The following is a 22492-nucleotide window of genomic DNA, read 5'->3' on the forward strand; positions in this document are numbered from 1 at the left end:
TCAGAAGGTTTTGTCTTATATACAGCTGTTAGAGTTCTCATTTTCCAAGTACTTCAGTGAGTTCTCTGGACCTACGACCTCAGCTTGGAAGGAGAGTCTGGTACCTACACACACACACACACACACACACACACACACACACACACACACACACACACACAGAATAAAGAAACACATAGGGAAAGCCATCCAAGGAACAATAGTCCCCAAGGGCTACACTGTTCCGACCTGTTCTTAGTATGTCACATGAAAATTATACTGTATTCAGAGTGAAAGGACCTGTGTTCAAATCTCATCTCTATCAATGACTCCTGATGTGATCTTGGGCAAGTCACAATTTAGACCTCAGTTTCTCCGTCCATAGAATATGGGAATTGGACCAAAATTGCCTCTGGGACTCCTTCTATTTCTAGCTCTGGAATTCTATGATCTTTCCTTTTCAAAAGACAGGGACATTGGCTCTGCAGTAGCAAGAGAATGATCCAGACTAAAAAATATCAGCCTACAGATTCAGTCTCTTCCAACTTCTCCCTGCTACCTGAAGTCAGCCTCTGAGTGGGAGAGAGGCTGAGGCAGTATTCTGGGCTACTGTCTGCAGATGCTGCCTTCCTTCCCCAACAATGGAATTCTTTGGCAACACTGGCAAAATCTGATAACAACTTCCTATAGTCAGTCTGTGTTAATGATATGAATGGTTTGGATGCTGACTCTTTGTGGTGTAAACTAGTTGTTCCTAAGAGGCTATAGCAACATTCCCTTGGGATGACAACAAAAGATTATCCTGAAGGAGTCACCATATGGTACCTTCCCAACACAGTTTCCTGTAATATGAATCTTGAATCAATATCTTCTTGAAAGATGCATGGGAAAAGAGAAGGGTGGTCCAGGGTGTGGGCAATTTTTAGAAGAAGAAATGTGGACTATCAACAAATGTTGTTTTTAATGCTTCAAATGAATCAGAATTTGTAAATGCTAATTAAAAATAACTATGAGATTTCACATCCCACCCATCAACTTAGCAAAAACAATAAAAGATGAAAATAGTTGATGTTGAAGGGAGTATGGGAAGACAAACATACTAGTACACTATTGGTGATGTTGTGAATTGGTCCAGCTGTTCTGTTCAAAAATTTAGAATTGTGCAAGAAAAGTCATGCCCTTGAACCAAGTAACTACTGAGCATTTACCTCAAGGAAGTTAAGGATTTTAAAAAATGTGCTTATATGCCAAAATACTTATAAAAGCAAGCAAAAAGAATACATTTAATTGTCTTGACATCAGTCATCTCTGAGAAGACAGGGAATTCTCCTCCCTAGAGATTTATCTTCCCTTGTGACAGAATAATAAATAAACAAAACCCACCTGATATAGTGATCACATCTGACAATAGGTATAACATTCTGTCCAATTATTCCCCTATCTTGATGCCATAATTAATAAAGGGAAATTCTCAATGATGGGAACTCCCTCCCAACCCCCCCAGCCACCCCCTTCCCCCACATACACACATATCACCACCACTGCATATTGGCACCTAATCTGCTTACTTATGGTCTTAGATGCCAAGGGTATGAAGAGGTTAATTGACTTGCCTAGTTATATAGACAGTATGTTTTAGGAGTAGGACTTGAACCTGGGTTTTCCTGGCTGAGAAACCACCTCTCTGTTCACTAGATCTTTCTGTCTCTCTCTTCCATTGATTCTCCCCCAATTATTCAGTTTGCTTCCTTTTAGTGAACTTTTAAGTTAAATCAATATATATATGTAGTTACTTTTTTGTTTTGCTCATTTTATTCTGATTTAATTCGTACAAATCTTTCCATATTTCCCTGAATTCCTCATATTCATATCTTATTATTGCTCAATAATATGCCATTACATTCATATGCCAGATTATTTTCAGCCATTCTTCAAGTGATGGGCACTCTTATTTATAGTATAGTCCTTTACTACCACAGAATTCTGTTATAAAGATTTAAACATTTTGTATACTTTCGCTTCTGTTTTTTACTTTTATGGGCCACAAGTCTAGTAGGGGGGTTATTGAGTCAAAAAATCTGGACAGTTTAGTTATTCCTATTACATAATATCAATTTGACAAAAAGGGTAGCTGGACAAGTGCATAGTTCCACAAATAATAGACTAGTGTGCCATCTTGTCTAACACTGTTCCCATTTTTCACCATCTTTGTCAATTTGTATGGTATGCAATAAAGACCTCATAGTTTTAAATCTAAATTTCTCCTTCTCAGACATTTCCTAGCTGTGAGGTCCTGGGCAAGTCATTTCACCCCCATTGCCCAGCCCCTATTGCTCTTCTGCCTTGGACCAATATACAATATTGATTCTAAGGAGGAAGATAAGGGTTTTTTTTTAAATAAAAAATAAAATTTCTCCTACTATTATTGGTGATTTGGAATGTGCTTCTGCATTGTCATTTAGATTTTGTAATTCTTTTCAAAAATAGTATTTATTCATATCTTTTGAGAATATTAGATGTTTCATATTTTGTTAATTCCCCATCCAGATGTCAAGGGCATTGTACCCCCAGAAACCCAGGTAAACTATTACCAGGGAAATTCCTTTGCTCCCTTAGGCCCTTTTGACTCCCAAACCAAAACACCTGACCTTGAAGATTACCCTCCTTTGATTGAGATAGACCAAGAGACACACCTCATCACATCATTCATTCATCCTCCAAATCAGGAGAACCACCCCTATGCCCTCGGGGCTAAGCTCCTCCCCTCAACCACTTGCTTGGAGTCACAGCCCCACTTCTGTAGAAGAATATAAAAACCCCAGAATGGAGGCATTGGGGTGCAACCTTTCAGGTTGCTCCACTCATGCTGTCTTGCTGGCCAAAAGTTCAACATTACTAATAAATCTCTCTCTTTACTTTTAAGTTTCAGTCTTGCATTCTTGCAAAAGGTATCCTTCCCAAGCCCCAGAGGTACACCTCTACACCCCCTAACACATATACCTACTCTATCAGACTTTTATTTGTAATATCTGATGGAAATGGTTTAAATCTCCAGCTCCTCTCCTAATTCTATAGTCATTTATTTCAATCATGAAAAAGCTTTTTAAATTTCATGTTAGTAGGACTTTTTGTGGTAGTGAAAGACCAAAAACAAAGTGGATGTCCATCGATTAGAAAATGACTGAATGGATTGTGGTTTATGAATGTAATGGAATTCTGTTGACCGTAGAAAATAATAAAAATGAGGAACTCAGAAAAACATGGGAAGACAAAATAAAGTAAACAAAACCAGGAGAACAATATCCATGATGACTATGGTATAATGTAAAGGAAAACAACAATAAAATGTTGAACTCAGATGAAATGCCAGGAACAATCATGGCCCCAGGGAAAAGAAGATGAAAACACTCTTCCCTCATTTTATTAATTGGAAAGGGGACTGCAGGTACAAAATATGAAGCACATACTATCTTATGAGATTGCTATGTTCATCCATTTTACTGAACCATTTTGCCTTATTCCAGAGCAGGTTTCTAATGGGGGTAGATAAGGATGTTACATAAGGAAACAATTGTCATCTAAAAATATTAAAAGAATGAATGGAAATTATAGTAATCAAGTTTGGTCTCAAAGGAGATATATGAGAAGACACTTTCTCCAGATTCTTGGCAAAGGAGGAAGGCCATAAAGATTGATTTCTTGGAAGTATTGGTTTTGCTGAACTTTTCTTCTTCTTTATGACTCTCTGGGAAAGGGTAGAGAAGCAACACAATGGGAAATGTGGGTGATATAAAACAAGAATATTTTTAATGTATTTTTTAAAAGACTGAACAATGGTCTCAACAACTTTTCCAATGAGATTTGTGTGGAAATATAATAGAAATTATGATTACTGATATACTATAACCTTCACATGCTGGGTGATCAAAGCCCTGGTTCACCATGGGTTGACAACGTCCAGATGACTACCCTCACAAGGTTTGGCAGGCCTGTTGAAGCCGTTGCCCCGGGGTATGGCCGCTGCCACATGCTAGCAGCTATTGGGAGCCACAAGTGAGAGCTGGGTGTCAGGTGGAGGTCAGAGGCTCATTCTCAATCACCGAGAGACTACCACTATAACCAGAGTTAACTTCCCTTTGGTAATCATGTCCAATTATAGAGCATATTGCCCCTGACCCAATGAATATAGTAGAATTCTGAGATTTACTAATTATGCAAATAATCAAGATCACTTGATTCCAAGTGATTTGAACTACTATGACAGCTTCTGGGCTTTACTCCTATGAATTCTAAATGGCACACCTTTTCAAGGTGTCCTTTTGTTTGTAGCATCTGCATCCCACATTTTACAATTTACTCTTTGAGCTTCAGTCTAACCTGCCAAGAGTAGATCTGCAGATATTACATCTATTACTTGTGTTCTTATCATCCTCTTGGTTAGAAATTTCTTCTTCATGGTATCACTTATATTAGCAGTTGTTCCTTTAGCTTCAGTGGAAGATAGTAGCAGAGCTTTTTCATTAGGTATTAGAAACGAGAGATATTAACTAAGAAGTGCCATAGAGATCTTCATTATGCATTTGGTAAATATGATCTTCTAACTTCTTGTCTAAGAATTTCCCCAGATTGCAGTGTTGAGAAAAATGATGCCTCTGCAATATAAATAGCAATGCCCCTAGCAGGCTGTTCATTCCACTTGTGAAATTTAAATCTCTGCCATACCACTGATGGTCTCACTGAGTACACTTTGAGTAATCCCACAAGGTCACCAAACGTCTTGGTATTCCCCACAGAATAGAAACAGAAAGATTAGGTAAAACGTGGGGGTGATCCAGGAGCTTACTGTAACAAATGTTTGGGAGCCCAGGGATGGCCAAGGGATGGCTAAGGGACAGCAAACTTTTGTTCAGAGCCCTCTGGTTTTTATGCTTCGAGATAGAAGCAGTGTCATTGTCCATAACAACCCCAGGTCGGGCTCTTCAATATGTGTTAAAGCAGTCCAAGTCAGAGTCAGATTCCAGGGTAGGGGCCATAGGCAAGTGCTGGTAATTCTTAAGTGGGGATGGATACCATCTATGGTTATTCAGTTTTGACAGTGTCCCCTCTTGTGTCGGAAAATATTCACTATTAGTAAAGAGGCAAAATAGTGGCAGACCTTTATGTGAGAAAGCCACCCTTTTATTGCCCCCAAACTACTCTGCCCAAAACGGCAGCCTAAAAATCCTTCTACACACAACTATGGGAAATCTGAAGGAATAAAATACTAACAGGAACTCAAAGAAAGAGATAGAGAAAGGTTGCCTCACAGTGCCCCCTAGCATACATTACAGATAAAAAATGTTTTGATGGAAGAAGCCAAGCTCTGGTTTCAAGGTTCATACATAACCAAACAACACATCTCCCAATGACCTTCTCAATTGCCTCAACCACCACTCTATTATTCTTCATAGGAGACATAAAAGTGAATGAGGAAAATATGTTCTCAAGAGGGACCTGCTCTCCTTTACTCTCAAAAATGGCCCAAGGTCAGGAATGATGCCAAATCCATTACTTAAAAAGAATAAATCATAATTTAAAAAATGTATTTGAAAGAATATGGATGGGGGCCTCTCATGGAGACCTATGTACCAGATTCATGCCTCAGCCTTGGTTTGAGCTTTCCATTAGCAGCATTTAAATAAATATGGACCTTGAAATGGGATAAATCTCCTCTTGGCAAAGGAACCAGTTTTTGTATTGTCTTGTTTTGTTCTATGTCTCATAATTGACATCTATATCTTAGCATGATGGTAGTCAGGTATAGGTAACAAGCAATTCACTAAATGATTGTATTACTTTCTAAATGTTCTCTATTGATCCTTTTTTAATATAATAATTTTCTCAGAATAAAGCTTCTGAGAAAGAAAGAGGAATGATTTTTTTTGGATGCTTTCAAAGGATTTGTTAGCTCATCAATCAGAACTCTATCCAATGGTACAAAGAGCAAATCATGTATATGTTCTTATTCTGTGCAACTTTAATCCATATTATACCATAAATCTTGCACAGGGTATCCTCTTAATCAGTAAGGAAATTTACTCTAGCTCTCTTAACATTATGTGGTTGTCCCAAACTTTCTTTTAGACCATTACTAATATCTTCTTTCTCTTTCTCGACTCTTAACTACAGACTGAATTCTGTTACATGCCCCCCATCCTCACCCCTAGCTCCCAAGCCTTCCTGCTTTATTCTGGAAACCTATTCACCATTTTACCTTTATTCCATTTATCATCCTCATCTCTCCCACAACTACAACTTTGAACCCCATCCTTGGGTTTCCCAACTCTGATAGATAAGCATTTATTCTTATCTTGCCTAGAACTATTTATCATTCCCCTGGGTGGGTACCACCCCTTTTCATTTCCCCTTTATGTGTTGTTTTCTCCCACTACATTGTAAGCCTGAGGGCAAGAAATGACTTTCCTACTTCTATTTGTATCCTCAGCATTTAGCACAGTGCCTGGCATATCAGAAAATGTTTGATAAAATATCTATCTATCTAGCCATCCACTATCTATCTCTCTATATCCACTGATTAGAAAATAAGCTCCTTGAAGGCAAGGATTGCTTTTTCTCTTTGTATCTCAAAAACTAAGTTATGTAGGTGGCATAGTGGGTAGAGTGCCACACCTGGAGTCAGGAAGACTTATCTTCTGAGTTCAAATCTGGTCTCAGACATTTTACTAGCTGTGTGACGCTGGGTGAACCACTTAGCCCTGTTTGCCTTGGTTTTCTCATCTGTAAATGAGTTGAAGAAGGAAATAGTTAACCACTCCAGTACTTTTGCCAAGAAAACTCCAAATGGGGTCACAAAGAGTTGGACATGACTGAATGACTGAAACAACTGAACAACAATATCCTAAGAATCTAGTAGTGAGATTTGTTCTCTGTCTCTGTCTCTGTCTCTGTCTTTCTTTCTCTCCTTCTTCCTCTCCTCCTTTCCCCACCCCCACTCCTTAAATCCTCTCTTGAAATTAAAAAAAAAAAAAGTCCAACTCACCTACAAAATTACCCCATTTAAAAACATATGCTACATTCCAGAGTTATAGTTCCTCTTTTCTCTACTAAGAGAAGTCTGTTTCACCATTGGTTCTCAAAAACCAAGATTGTTTATAAGATTTAATCAGTTTAGTTGCCTTTTTGTGGCATTTTTACTTGCCTTACTGTTATCCTGTTGCATATGTTGTCCTGCCGGTTCTGTTTACTTGTCTGTATATCAGTGCATACAGGCCTTCTCATGTTTCTCTTCATTTTGTTCAGCCGTTTAATGGGAATCCACTTTGTTTCCAGTTCTTTTGCTGACATAAAATGTGCTGCTGGAATATTTTTCTTTATATGGCAAATATCTCCCCATTAGACTGTGAGTTTGAGATCAGGGATTAACTTTTACCTTTCCCTCTATTACTATCACTAAGCACTGGGCTTGACATGTAGTAGGTACTTAAAAATGTTTGCTGAATGACTGATTTTGAGCTCCTTAGCATAGAGTAGTGGAATCTCTAGGTCAGAAAGTATGTAGAGTTTAATGACTTTTCTTTCATAATTCCAAATCACTTTCCAGAAAGGTTACATCACTTCACAGTTCAGGCAAGTTTACCTTAGTTTACCAAGTTTACCATTTATCATCTTGGCAAAATTGATGACTGTGAGGTGAAATCTCAAAGTTATCTTAATTTGTATTTTTCTTGGTAATGATAATTTGGAGAATTTAAAAATATTTATTGATAATATGTCTTCCTATAATCCCTCCAATGTTGACTATCCCTGTCTTTTATCATTTTTGCTAGTTGATGAGTAGGAGGTATAATTTCAAGGTTATTATAATTTGTATTCCCCTTAGTGATCTGGAAAAGTTTTGCTCATGGCTGTTGGCTTTTTGGGAAAATTGTCCGTATCCTTTGGTCATGTTTCTACTGGGGAATGGATCTGACATATATAGAATATCCCCAAAGTACAATTTTAAGCCTTACTAGCTAAAATTTTAGGACCTTGTATCTGAGTCGATTCTTCATACATCTATCTAAGATATGATTTGATATCTAATCAAATTTTCATTAGTGATATTTGCTACGAAGATTTTTAAAATTATTATTTTGACTCTATTGGTTTCATTTGTACAAAAGTTTTAAAACTTAATGTAATCCTATCACTGTGGCATAATGAATTGAGTTGGACTTGGAGTCAGGAAGACCTAGGTTTAAATCCAGCCTTTGACAGGCTTTGTGACCCTGGACAAAGCACTTAACCTCTTAGTTTCCTGCTCTACTGCTCCACATCCCCATCGTCCATTCTTTGAAATGATAAATTGCAGAGAAGGTACAGTCCAACAATGGTAATGAGAGTTTCTTTACCAAGAGTTCCTTAACTCCACCAATTTAGTCCCATCCATTGTCTATTTTATTTTTTTATAAAAATCTAGATTCCTTATTTGGTTAAGAATTCTTTCTGCAGCCACAGTTTTGGGTAGTTCCAGTCTCCTTTCTTTAAGATGTAATTCTTTAGTATTTTGGCAATAAAAGTATATATTCATTTAGAGCTTATCAGTATATATCATTTTAGATATTTATCTTTCTTTTTGGTACTTTTGTTCTAGTTCAGTCTTCTAGGCTTATCCAACTGTAGATGACCTCATGAACTTTGTCCAGGGAGTTTTCTTGGCAAAGATACTAGAGTAGTTTGCATTATTTCCTTCACCAGTATCATCATTTTACAGGTGAGGAATTGAGGCAAATAAGGGTTAAGTGACTTGGGTCACACAGCTAATAAGTGTCTGGGACCATATTTGAACTCGAAACTTCTTGATCTACTTTCCAGGTTTCCTATAATTTTTATATAGGGAGCTCTTCTTCCAGTATTTTATGTTTTTGAGTTTATAGAACATTGGACTACCTGCTCAACCCAGTGCTAGGGTTTGCTTATCTAATCTGTCCCGCAATTAGTATTACTTTTACGCAAAGGATTTCTTTGGCCAGGTATAAGGTTGGAATAAGGAATCTGGTGAAAACAAGAAAGGGGCCCTCTGAAACCTCTTGGATCCCCTAAATCCTCTAGGGGACCTTTATTAATTTAAATTAAATTAAAACCTTAGTTTATTCCATTATCTCAGAAAAGGAAAAGAATATTTGCAATCTTCAACCCAGGGATTCTCAGCCTTTTTGTGTCAAGGTCTCTTTGAGCAGTCTGGGAAAGCCTTTGGACCCATTTCCAGAATAATGCCCTTAAATGCAAAAATTAAAATACAGAGGATCACAAAGTTAACCACTTATATTAAAATGAAGTTATCAAATTAAAAACTACAATAATAAAAGTTTAAAAGCTCTTTATCCAATCCCTTTCTTGAAACTGGGAAAAAGATAAGAATGGGGAAAGGAGTGAAAAGAAATAAGCAAAGCAAAAATGCTATTTTGAAATCTCTCTGAGAACTCCTAGTTCCTTTTTTCCTTATAAAGCAAATATTTCTGAAAATCCAGAAGCTATCAACCATTCATTCCCATGGGCTATTTCTTGGAATACATATTGAGGGAATTTGAATTTTTGGGGTGTATGTATGGGATGGGGTGTATGGTGGAGTTAGGGAAAGAACAATATGGGACATGAGGTCCTTTGGGAGAAGGCAGACCTAGGAAAGTTGATAACATAAGTTTTGAATAACACATGGACACTGGGTCTTTGAAGGGTGGGCAGCAGGGGGCACAAAGGTAGGAGTGGGACAGATGGACTTCAGTGAGCTGGCTATTTTTGGTGAAATATTCAGAAACTTTGGCTTGCTGGGTAGTAAAAACCAGTGTCTTGAAGTTATTGCCAGAAGATTTGGATTTCTTGTTTTGTTTTGTCTAAATTAAGAACACCAGGAATCCAGAGACTTCTGAATAGAGTAGCAATAATATGAAAGAAATTTTCCATGAAAGAACACAGAACCAGAGGATCTCAATTCAATTCCTGACTTTGTCAGTACCTGTTTACTATGTGACCTTGGGAAAGTTAACGGTTGTCCAGATATTATCAAGGTCCCTTCAGCTTGAAAGCTATCATGTAGGTCAGAGGTAAAGGAATCTTCAATCCCATTTCTTATACAGAACCTATTTGACAAGATGAGAGTCAATTAAGGCTACTGTATTCTCTGTTTTTTCCCTTTTTTTCCCTGTGATTTCATCAATGTAGGGAGTTCCCTTTTTGGGTGAGGTAACTCCATCTAATACAGATCAACAATTATTATATAATTCCAGAATTTGGGCAGTTAGATGGTACAGTGACTACAGGAAAATTTTTGGAGTCAGGAAGACCCAACTTTAAATCTGACCTCAGAAACTTACTAGCTATATGACATTGGGCAAATCACATAATCCTGTTTGACTTACTTTTCTCATCTGTAAAATGAGCTGAAGAACTGCTCCAGTAATTTTGCCAAGAAAACTCTAAATGGGGTCATGAAGAGTTTGACAGGAATGAAACGATTAAACAATAACAAATGCAATTCCAGACTTCAACATATATTACAAAGTAGCAGTCATCAAATCCATTTGGTATTGGTTAAAAATAGAAGCGTAGAGGCAGAGTCAAGATGGTGGTGTAGAAGCAGCAAAAGTTCAGACCTCAGAATACCCTTCCTTACCGATCACAAACTGAATGCTCCTAGGGGAATGAAAATCAAGCCTAACAACAAGACAGAGCCAAGGAACCCTCCTGCTGGACTCAATCCAAAAGGTACCACCCCCCAAAAAGCTGGCATTTGAGAACACTTGGGTTTAAGGGGAAGGCAGAAGGAAGGTCCCAGGACTCCCCCCCCCCACCCCCACCTAGAGCACTAAGCCTCCAGTGGCAGCAGGAACCTCTGGGTGGGCAAAGGCACTTGTCTGGAGGGTTTACCTTGTGGGCAGGGCTGTGCCAGGCTCAGAGCATTGAACACAGGTGGTGGGGAAGGAGCTGGAGAGGGAGCGCAGAGGTGGCAGCCTGGTCACAGTGGCGGAGACCCTCCACATTGCTCCAGCCTTCCAGGAGGTTTTGGTCTCAGAGCACATCCAGCCCAACCCAGCTGAACTTAATCCCATCAAAAGTCTTCAGAGGTCAGGGAAGCCCAAGCTCTAATGCCTCTCCCCCACAGACTGCAGGATTTTAATCCAATCAAAAGCCTCCAGAGGACAGGGAATCTCAAGCTCTAACACCCCTCCCCCACAGAACTGTCAAAGTTCCAAGAAGGGAGACTGACAGAAAACTCCAAAACCAAAAAAATGAGAGGAGCAAGAACACAGACAAATATGGGAAGTAAAGAATGGGTAAATATGAGCAAACAACTGAAAAAGAAGAAAGAAATTACAATAGACAGCTTCCATACAGGCAATAAACAAAGAGCAAATGGAACAGAGGAGGACGGATCATCAAATGATAAATCAGAAATCCCAGCAAATTGGATATTGTCTTTGGAAGAACTCAAAATGCAATTCAAAACACAATTAAGAGAGGCTGAAGACAATTGAGAAAAGAACTTAAAAACTAAGATAAGTCATCTGGAACAGAAAATAGTGTCCTGAAAGCCAAAATCAACCAGCTTGAAAATGAGGCAAAGGAGATGAAAGATTAAGCAAAGGAGATGAAAGATGAGGTAAAGAGGATGAAAGATGACCTCCAAAGAAAATCAGACCAGAAGGAGAAGAATGATCAAAAAGCAAGGGATGAAATCCAGTCCTTAAGAACCAGAATACAACATCTAGAATTAAGTGACCTTACAAGGCAGTGGGACACTATAAAACAAAAACAAAAGAATGAAAAAATTGAGGAAAATATGAAGCATCTCATTCACAAAACAGAAGATTTAGGAAATCATTGGAGGAGAGACAATTTAAGAATCTTTGGTCTGCCAGAAGACCATGACAAAAGAAAAAGCCTGGGCATCATACTACAGGAAATTATTCAAGAAAACTGCCTGGATATTCTAGAACAAGAGGGAAAAGTGGAGATTGAAAGAATTCGCAGATCACCTCCTGTACTTAATCCCCAACTGACAACACCCAGGAATGTTATAGCCAAATTCAAGAACTATCAGATCAAAGAAAAAATATTACAAGTTACCAAGAAGAAGTCATTCAGATACAATGGAACCACAGTGAGGATAACAAAGGGTCTGGCTGCATCTACATTGAGGGACTGAAAGGCATGGAATATGATATTCTGAAAAGCAAGGGAACTAGGCCTACAACCAAAAATCAACTACCCAGCAAAACTGACTATATTCTTACAGGGGAAAATATGGTCATTCAACAAAATAGAAGAATTCCAAGAATTTGTAAAGAAAAAACCAGACCTGAAGAGAAAATTTGATGTCTAAGCACAGAACTCAAGAGAATCATCAAAAGGTAATTTAAAAAGAAGGAAAAAAGAAAAACAAAACAAAACAAAAAAACTTTTTTTTCACGAGACTCAATAAGTTAAAATGATATGCATCCCTATAAGAAAAGAGGTCATTGGTAACTCTTAAAAACTGTTATTATCACCTGGGCAGCTAGAAGAATTACACTTAGAGGGAACAGTGACAAACTGTATAGGATGAAATAACAAGACATAAATATGTATATATATATGCATAAATACATAGACATATATATATATATATATATATATAACTAGAGCTAAAAAGAGGTTAATAGTAAAAGAAATGGGAAAAGAAACAAAAGGGACATGGCAGGAGGGGTGAGAACATCAATACACTGGAAGGGTAAAGCGGTTGGAGATAGGAAATACTCAACTCTTACGTGCATTTAAATTGACCCAAAGAGGGAAGAAAAATCCAAACCATTGGGGCAGAGAATAGATTCGCTCCCTATAGGGAATAGAAGGGTAACAAAGGGACTGGTGGGGAGGGAAGCAGTAAAAGGGAGGGAGAGGGTGGGGAGGCAGTTTTAAAAAGACTGCAAATGAAAATAAGGGGGGAAATAAGAAGACAGGGGGGTAGAAAGGGAAGTAAAATAAGGGTGGGAACTAGGGGGACTGATTAAAAACAAACATTGGTGTAGAAGGAAATAGTGAAAGAAGAAAAGGCAGGACCAGGAGTAGAAATCAAAATGCTGGGAAACACACAGCTAGGAATCATAACTCTGAATGTGAATGGAATGAACTCAGCCATAAAACACAAGTGAATAGCAGAGTGGATTAGAATCCAAAACCCTACCATATGCTGTCTACAAGAAACACACATGAGGAAGGTAGATACGCATAGGGTGAAAATAAGAGGATAGAGCCAAATCTATTGGGCATCAACTGATAAAAAGAAGGCAGGAGTTGCAATCATGATATCTGAGAAAGCCAAAGTAAAAATAAATCTAGTTAAAAGAGATAGGGAAGGTAACTACATCCTGATAAAAGGCAGTATAGGCAATGAGGAAATATCGCTACTCAACATGTATGCACCAAATGGCATAGCATCCAAATTTCTAAAGGAGAAACTAGAGGAGCTCAAGGATGAAATAAACAGAAAAACTATACTAGTGGGAGACCTGAACCTTTCTCTATCTGAACTAGATAAATCCCACCAAAAAATAAATAAGAAAGAGGTAAGAGAAGTGAATGAAATCTTAGAAAAATTAGAGTTAGTAGATATGTGGAGAAAAATGAATAAGGACAAAAAGGAATACATCTTCTTTTCAGCAGCACATGGTACATTCACAAAAATTGACCATGTAATTAGGGCATAAAAACATTGCAAACAAGTGCAAAAGAGCAGAAATAATAAATGCAACCTTCTCAGATCACATTGCAACAAAAATAATAATTAGTAAGGGTACGTGGAGAGGTAAATGAAAAATTAACGTGGAAACAACTTGGAAATTAAACAATATGATTCTCCAAGACCATTTAGTCAAAGAACAAATCATAGAAACAATAACTTCATTGAAGAAAATGACAATGATGAGACATCCTTTCAAAATCTATGGGATGCAGCCAAAGCAGTACTCAAGGGGAAATTCATAACTTTGAGTTCATATATTAACAAATTAGAGAGGGCAGAGGTTAATGAATTGGGCATGCAAATTAAAAAACTGTAAAGTGAACAAATTAAATATCCTAAGATGAAGACTAAATTAGAGATCCTAAAAATCAAAGGAGAAATTAATAAAATTGAAAGTCAAAGAACTATTGATTTAATAAATAAAACTAGAAGCTGGTACTTTGAAAAAACAAATAAAATAGACAAAGTACTGGTCAGTCTAACTAAAAAAAGGAAAGAAGACAGTCAAATTGGCAGTATCTAAGATGAAAAGGGAGACCCCACCTCTAATGAAGAGGAAATTAAGGCAATCATTAAAAACTATTATACCCAATTATATGGCAACAAATATGGCAATGTAGGTGATATGGATGAATACTTATAAAAATATAAATTACCTAGACTGAGAGAGGAAGAAATAGATTACTTAAACAACCCCATATCAGAAAAAGAAATCGAATAAGCCATCAAAGAACTCCCTAACTATAGTATAAAGCAGTGGTCATCAAAACAATTTGGTACTGGCTAAGAGAAAGAAAGGAGGATCAGTGGAATAGAGTAGGGGTGAATGACCTTAGCAAGAGAGTCTATGATAAGCTCAAAGATCCCAATTTTGGGGACCAAAACCCACTATTTGATAAAAAAAACTGCTGGGAAAATTGGAAGACAGTATGGGAGAGATTAGGTTTGGATCAACATCTCACACCCTACACCAAGATAAACTCAGAATGGGTGAATAACCTGACTATAAAGAAGGAAACTATAAGCAAATTAGGCGAACACAGAATAGTATACTTGTCAGATCTTTGGGAAAGGAAAGACTTTAAGCAAGAGCTAGGAAAAAAAATCACAAAATGTAAACTCAATAATTTTATTACATCAAATTAAAAAGTTTTGGTACAAACAAAACTAATGCATCCAAAATGAGAAGGGAAGCAAGAAATTGGGAAACAATCTTCATTTCAGAAACCTCTGACAAAGGTTTAATTACTCAAATGTATAAAGAGCTAAACCAATTGTACAAAAAATCAAACCATTCTCTAATTGATAAATGGGCAAGGGACATGAATAGGCAATTTTCAGTCAAAGAAATCAAAACTATTAATAAGCCCATGAAAAAGTGCTCTAAATCTCTTATAATCAGAGAAATGCAAATCAAAACAACTCTGAGGTTGTTTTCAAATCAAAACCTCACACCAAGCAGATTGGCTAACATGACAGCAAAGGAAAGTAATGAATGCTGGAGGGGGTGTGGCAAAGTTGGGACATTAATGCATTGCTGGTGGAGTTGTGAATTGATCCAACCATTCTGGAGGGCAATTTGGAACTATGCCCAAAGGGCAATAAAAGACTGTCTGCCCTTTGATCCAGCCATAGCATTGCTGGGTTTGTACCTCAAGGAGATAATAAGGAAAAAGACATGTACAAAAATATTCATAACTGCACTCTTTGTGGTGGCAAAAAATTGGAAAAAGATGGGATGCCTTTCAATTGGGCAATGGCTGAACAAATTGTGGTATATGTTGGTGATGAAATACTATTGTGCTCAAAGGAATAATAAAGTGGAAGAATTCCATGGAGACTGGAACAACCTCCAGGAATTGATGCAGAGTGAAAGGAGCAGAACCAGGAAAACATTGTACACAGAGATTGATACACTGTGGTACAATCGAATGTAATGGACTTCTCCATTAGTGGCAATGCAGTGATCCTGAACAACTTGGAGGAATCTACGAGAAAAACAACTATCCACATTCAAAGGAAACAATGTGGGAGTAAAAACACAGAAGAAAAACAACTGCTTGAATACATGGTTTGAAGGGATATGTTTGGGGATGTAGACTCTAAATGAACATCCTAGTGTAAACAACAACATGGAAATAAATTCTGATCAAGGACACAAGTAATACCCAATGAAATTGGGAGTCAGCTGCGGAAAGGTGGGTGGAAGGAAGGGAGGGAAATAAAGTGATTATTGTAACCAAAAATAAATAAATAAATAAATAAATAAATAAATAAATAAATAAACAAATAAATAAATAAATAAATAAAATGTAAAAAAAAATAGAAGTGTATCATTGGAACAGACTAAACAATGGAGAATCAGAAATAATGACCCAGTGTTTCAAAAACCAGAAAATTAAAAATATTTCTCAGGAAAGAACTCCCTATTTGATAAGAAAAAAAAAAACTATTGGAAAATCTGGAAAAGAAGTTTGCAGAAATTAGCTTAAACTAACATTTTGTACCATATTCCACAATAAATGCTAAATGAAAAAGTTATATTAATATTAAAGACCATACCATAAAAATTTAGAAGACAAATAGATGATATACTATTCATAGTTATGGGTAGGAAATGTGTTCTTAACCAAAAATAAAAGAACAAAAATAATTGCAAAATAGATAACTTTGATTACATGAAACTGAAAAGCTTTTGCAAAACCAGAATTAGCAAGAACTAAAGTGTTATGGAGGAAGTATTCCTTGGCGCTAGTACATGGCTTCCTTGCCAGGGTCCATTGAAATTGAGGTCAACATTACTTCCCTAATTAAGATATCCTTACCTATCCCACAAGGCCTCATATATGTTATCTTACTCTATTAGAATGTAAACTCTTGGAGGGCAGGAAGTTTTGCTTTTTCCATTTGTATCTTAATTCATTAATATCTTGTTGTGGTTCCATGCTCTTGGAAACTCATGTCCTCTGCCTAATTGGGTGTTGGTTGCTTCAGTTTCCTTTGTCTTATACTATTATATACATATGAACTCATTTGGATGGTGTCAATTCTGGAAAAATAATCAAAGAGAAAAAGTTTCCATAGTAGTTATTTTTATTTCCTTAGAGAGAGAGAGAATTCAGATGTGCTGGAACCCAGGCAAAAGCTGAGTTCCTCAGGGAGAAAGAGGCTACAGGTTATATAGTGTTCATTTGTGGGAAATTGGGGAGGAGAATACCCAGGGTGAGTAGTTTAGAGGAGCTATAATTTAGATAGCAGGAGATACTCAGCCTCCATTTGGAATGTTCTATATACAGCCAGGATTGTTTGATCAAGAAAGCCTCTGAATTTCTAGCTAAGATAGTAGCTTCTCTCTTATTTTTAAGCCTCCTCCTCCACAGTATAGCGGGGTAACTCTGATAAAGCCAGGCCATTTGGTACAGCATCAATGAGAGATGCTGAGGAAAATGCATCCTGGTCAGACTCATTCCCATACTCACTATTATTGTCATTTTCAAATTGGGATCCATATTCCTTTTGATTATTAATATCTTTTCTATTGATTCATTTGCTTGTGCAGAAAGTCTTTGGCTAAATTTTTTTTTCCTTTTGTGATCTTTAGTATTTCCCTACCATTTATTTTTTTTAAAATTTGTTTTTAACTCTTACCTTCCATTGGTATCAATTCTAAGACAGAAGAACAGCAAGGGGTTAGGCAATTGGGGCTATGTGATTTGCTCAGTGTCACACAACTAAGAAGTATCTGAGGGGGGGCAGATGGGTACCTCAGTGGATTGAGAGTCAGGCCTAGAGATGGGAGGTCCTAGGTTCAAATCTGACCTCAGACACTTCCCAGCTGTGTGACCCTGGGCAAGTCACTTGACCCCCATTGCCTAGCCCTTACCACTCTTCTGCCTTGGAGCCAATTGACTCCAAGATGGAAGGTAAGGGTTTAAAAAAAAAAAAAGAAGTGTCTGAGGTCAAATTTGAACCTAGGTCTCCCTGACTCTAGGCCTGGCACTCTTTCTACTGTGCTACCTAGCTGCCCCTGTCATTCTCTTTCTGACTACTTACCCTTTGATGGCAGTTTTCTCGAAGGCTAGACCTCAAAGCTATCTGTTTTCTTGCAGGCAGCCTCATTTTCTACTCCAAGGGACTTCCTGAGGGACAGAATTGGCCATAGAGGTATACTAGGCCACTTTCCTTTAAGCCTGGTGGATCCCCACACATGCTGGTGCCCTGTCTCAGTTTTTTTTTTTTGTTCCCCAGTTCTTTGACTGAGCTATGTTATAACACAATATGCTGCCTGCTATTTTGCCAGGCAGAGTAAGTGTCTGGCAATGCAGGGTTCTAAGTTTTGTTGCAAATCCTTAGGTTGCCTTTTGCAGCTCTGCCAGAGTGTGGTATCCTGGGATGGGGGGGGGGGGCAGGAGGGAGGCCAGAGAGGTTTAGTGAACAGGTGCTATGCAACCCTGTTAAGAGTTCAGGGATTAGCCTCTGTTAGTCCTTCAGGTTATTGCTTCATGAGAGTTCTTGGCACCTTAAACCATGGAGATAGCTGAAATTGCTTCATCTTGTCCATAAAATTCCTATTTCAGAGAGAATTACTCTATTTTATTGGTTCTACCCAGAAGTCTTTTTGTATTATCAGCTCTTAAATGCTAAAGAAGATCAAAGATAGGAAAAGCAGGTGGATTACAGAAGAGCTTATGTTGAAAAGTACACAATTGTGATGCCATTGGTAGACCAATATCCATTGCACCTGAAGGAGAAGATACTAAAAATGTGTGTGTGTGTGGGAATCTTGGACTTTATTAATACTGAAAAAACAACCAAGTGGTCAGCAGAGACTCATCACATATATATATATATATATATATATATATATATATATATATATATCACCTATATATATATACTCTTCCATTTATACAGAATGTTTTTGAGAATTTCCTATATAGTAATTGAGGGCCTCCTCAAGTACAGTACTCAAGTAGGGAACAGACTTTAAAAGCAATCTTTAACTACAGACCACAACTTTACTATTTTACAACTGATTGAAAGATGAGAGACTGTTAAAACTCCATTATACTCATTATTTGTTGATTATGAAAAAGCATTTGATTTAGTTGGACAAAATGTTTCCTTATAGACTCTTTTAAAACAAAGTATCCCCCACCCATACATTTGCAGAAATACATCCACTGAAGTGTCCCTGAGGAAATCTTAAGAAATAATATTATGACTGGATCCTGGTCTAAAGTCCTTGGCCTCTCCTTAATGAAAAATAAACAAATCAAAAAAACTTTTATCAGTCTCCCTTCAACTGAGGACTTAGTGCAATGGCGTCAACACCCTGTTGATTTCATTCTTCTTTAAACCCTTACCATCTGTCTTAGAATCAATACTATGTATTGGATCCAAGTCAGAAAAATGGGAAGGGTTAGGGATTGGGGATTAAGTGACTTGACCAGGGTCACACAGCTAGGAAGTATCTGAGACCAGATTTGAACCCAGGACATCTCATCTCTGGGCCTGGCTCTCAATCCACTGAAACATCCAGCTGCCTCACCTTAGTTTCATTCTTATCAAAGACTTAAGTCAATCAGATTTAAGAAGGAAACCTGAATCCATGAAACTAAGATTAGGGTGGTGGCCAAATGAATATAATAAATATCATATGCATATGTATGTACATATATGTATAGAAATATATAAGAAATTAAGTATAAAAAGAAATGTGAAAGAAAGCCATTGAGATGATAGTGGGAATGAGGTATTCTTTGCCTTTTTTTTGTTCCCATTCATTTGTACATGGGACCAAAAAGGATCCTAGAGTTGGGAAAAAGAGGAAACTTTTGTTGAAAGGGAAGCCCCTAAAGTATTTCTTAAGTGGTGATGTTTGGCAATTGTAATTTGAAAAGTTGGGATAAGAGTTTTTGAATCCTAAATTTGATAGAGATTTGGAACAAAGACTCTGTCTTTGGTGACCATGTAGTGAAGGTTAAAAGATTGACTTCACAACTCTGAGATACCACCTCATACCTATCAGATTGGCTAATGTTGGAGGAGATGTGAGAAAAGTGGGACACTAATATACTGTTGATGGTGAACTTATACAATCATTTTGGAGAGCAATATGGATCCAGGTTCAAAGGGTCATAAAACTATGCATAACCTTTGACCCAGCAATACCACTACTGAGTCCATATCCCAAAGAGATTAAAGATAAGAGAAAAGGTCCTACCTGAATCAAAATATTTTTAGCAGTTCTTTTTTAGTGGCAAAGAATTGGGAGCCTACGGTTTTTCCATCTTTTAGGGAAGGGATGAATAAATTGTGATACATGGTTGCAATGGAATGCCATTGCTCGATAAGAAATGATGAACAGGAAGAGTTCAGAAAAGCCTGGAAAGACTTATATGAACTGATACAAAGTGAAGTGAGCAGGAGAACAATGTGTACAGTAACAGAAATATTATACAATGATCATTCGTGAAGGACTAAACCATTGTCAACAAAGCAAATATCCAAGATAACCACAAGGGACTCATGATGAAAAATGCTATCCATAGCCAAAGAAGGAACTGTTGGAATGTGATTGTAGATTAAAGCATGCCATCTTCTACTTTTTTACTTCATGAATTCTTTACTGCATATGTAATAAGTATCTTCTGTCATGACATGAACAATATGGAAATATGTATTACATGAAAGACTACTCGTAGGGGATGGAGAAAATCTGAATTTTTAAATGTCGAGAACAATTGTCAAAAATTGTTCCTACATGTAACTGAAACAAAAATTAAAAAAAAAATAGACTTCATGCCTTGTGGACATAAATTATCTGAATAACTACTCTGTAACCCAAAAGAACTTTGCCCCAAAGGTAATCTCTGCTTATGAAGAAGAAAAATTCAATATGATTGATAAAGACTCTGAGAAATATCACATTAATCTATGGGAAGTCTATAATTTTCATAAAGTCCAAGACTTAAAATTTTTTGAGAAAAATTTCAGGAAAAGAAGCTCACTAACTCCCCGAAATCAAGAAAATGAACTATTTGGAGAAAGTGCCATAAAGAAACCTACACTGCATCAGAAGATCCAGAATGAACTTTGGGATGTAATTTATTATATTGAAGGGGATTGAACATATTTATTCTGAATGTAAATGTAAATTCTTATGCCAAAAGGGACTGTGCCCTAATTGGCTTTTTGTCAATGTGACTAGCAAACATTGGTTTTGCTCTCTCTCTTCTATTTTCCTCTTATCTCCAACTATTGTAATTTCCTCTTAGAAAGTACAATATTGTATTCACCTTTAGCTAGAAGATCTTTAGAGCTATAAACTGGTTATGTTAAATGACTCATTGGGGAGACTAGTCTCCCAAAGAATCACAGCTGGGATTGTAAAGTTAGGATTAACTCTTCCCTTGCCTATTTTTAGCTAATCAAATCAATAACTTAAAGTACCCCTATTTGACACTAAGTAAGAGAATTCCTAAGTCACTTACTAGAGTAAAGTGTTAGGCAAATTGAAAGAATGCGATTAGTTCCTGTAAAGTGGAGGAGTAACAGGAAGTGACCTCAAGAAAACTGCTTTAAAAAGGCCAGCTGGAGGATCAGTCATTCTGCCTTGGTGAGCTGGACTAGAGGAGTTGACTCTTTCCCTTGATCCTGCATTGGCTTGTGGTGGTGAGTGGAGTGATTCTTTCCTTGGTTCTTTGGTGAGGAGACCCTCTCTCTGATAGTTGGCTCTTTGGTGGGATACTCCCTTCATTGTGAGTTCTGGTGAGATTCTTGGTTGTCTTAGCCTCATGTGCACTGAAGGTTCTTGACAGATTCTTCAGTTCTTCTCCTGGTTCTTCGAATTTCAGCTTCCTAATTAGGACTTTGGATTCTCTTTCAGATTCCCATTTTCTGTCTGGAGACAGGATTAAACTTAGGGTATTTGTAGCTAGACAGTACTTTCTGTCTATCTACATTTTCCACTTTCACTCTTTCTACCTCTTTGTAAATAAATCTGCTAAAAGTCATTTTGACAAGCTGTAATATTCTTAAATCAGAAACCACAATATTATTTTAGAATTCTCATATTTAGCATAAAACCTAAATTTAAATTCTTACAGAAGGAAAACAATTGAGTATCTCTTGGACTGTGAAGGTTCTCTGCCCTTTCTAAAAGTAGAGACCTTTGGACTATAAGCTAAAAAAGAGTCATGGTGGAGAGTCTACTCCTCTCTCTCTCTCTTATAGTAAGAAATAGCACCTCAACTGATTCCAACTAAAGCTAGAAACTGGAAGCAGAAAAAAGTTATACAACATTTTGTCTGGTGGGTGCATATTTGGCAAGAACCATGGAGGAAGACCATCCACCAGAAGCCAAGCAACACCTGTGGAGAGCATGCATAGTTGGAGCATCACGACATTTTCTGTAACAAATTCAGTAACAAATCTTTGAGTTGCTCATCCCTGTGTGTACTCTGGAATTGGGTTCCCTGCCCATTTGCCTCTCCATACCTGTTTTCTAGGTATAGTTCTGATGGTGTATGTTTGTAGAAGTGTTGCTCACTTTTATGGGGGAATTTTTTATCATTCCTTTCTTACAAAGCTAATTCATTAAATGCTTTAATATAAACCTTATATAGTTCTAATCCTCACTGACTAGTAAAAATTAACACATTACTAGGGGCAAACGGACTAGACTATGAATGGTTGTGCACTCAGAGTACCTTGAACTTAGGGTAGCCTATAAAGGTGACCCAACTGTGA

This window comes from Monodelphis domestica, chromosome 5 (genome assembly GCF_027887165.1).
Source record: "Monodelphis domestica isolate mMonDom1 chromosome 5, mMonDom1.pri, whole genome shotgun sequence".
NCBI classification, from domain to species: Eukaryota; Metazoa; Chordata; class Mammalia; order Didelphimorphia; family Didelphidae; genus Monodelphis; species Monodelphis domestica.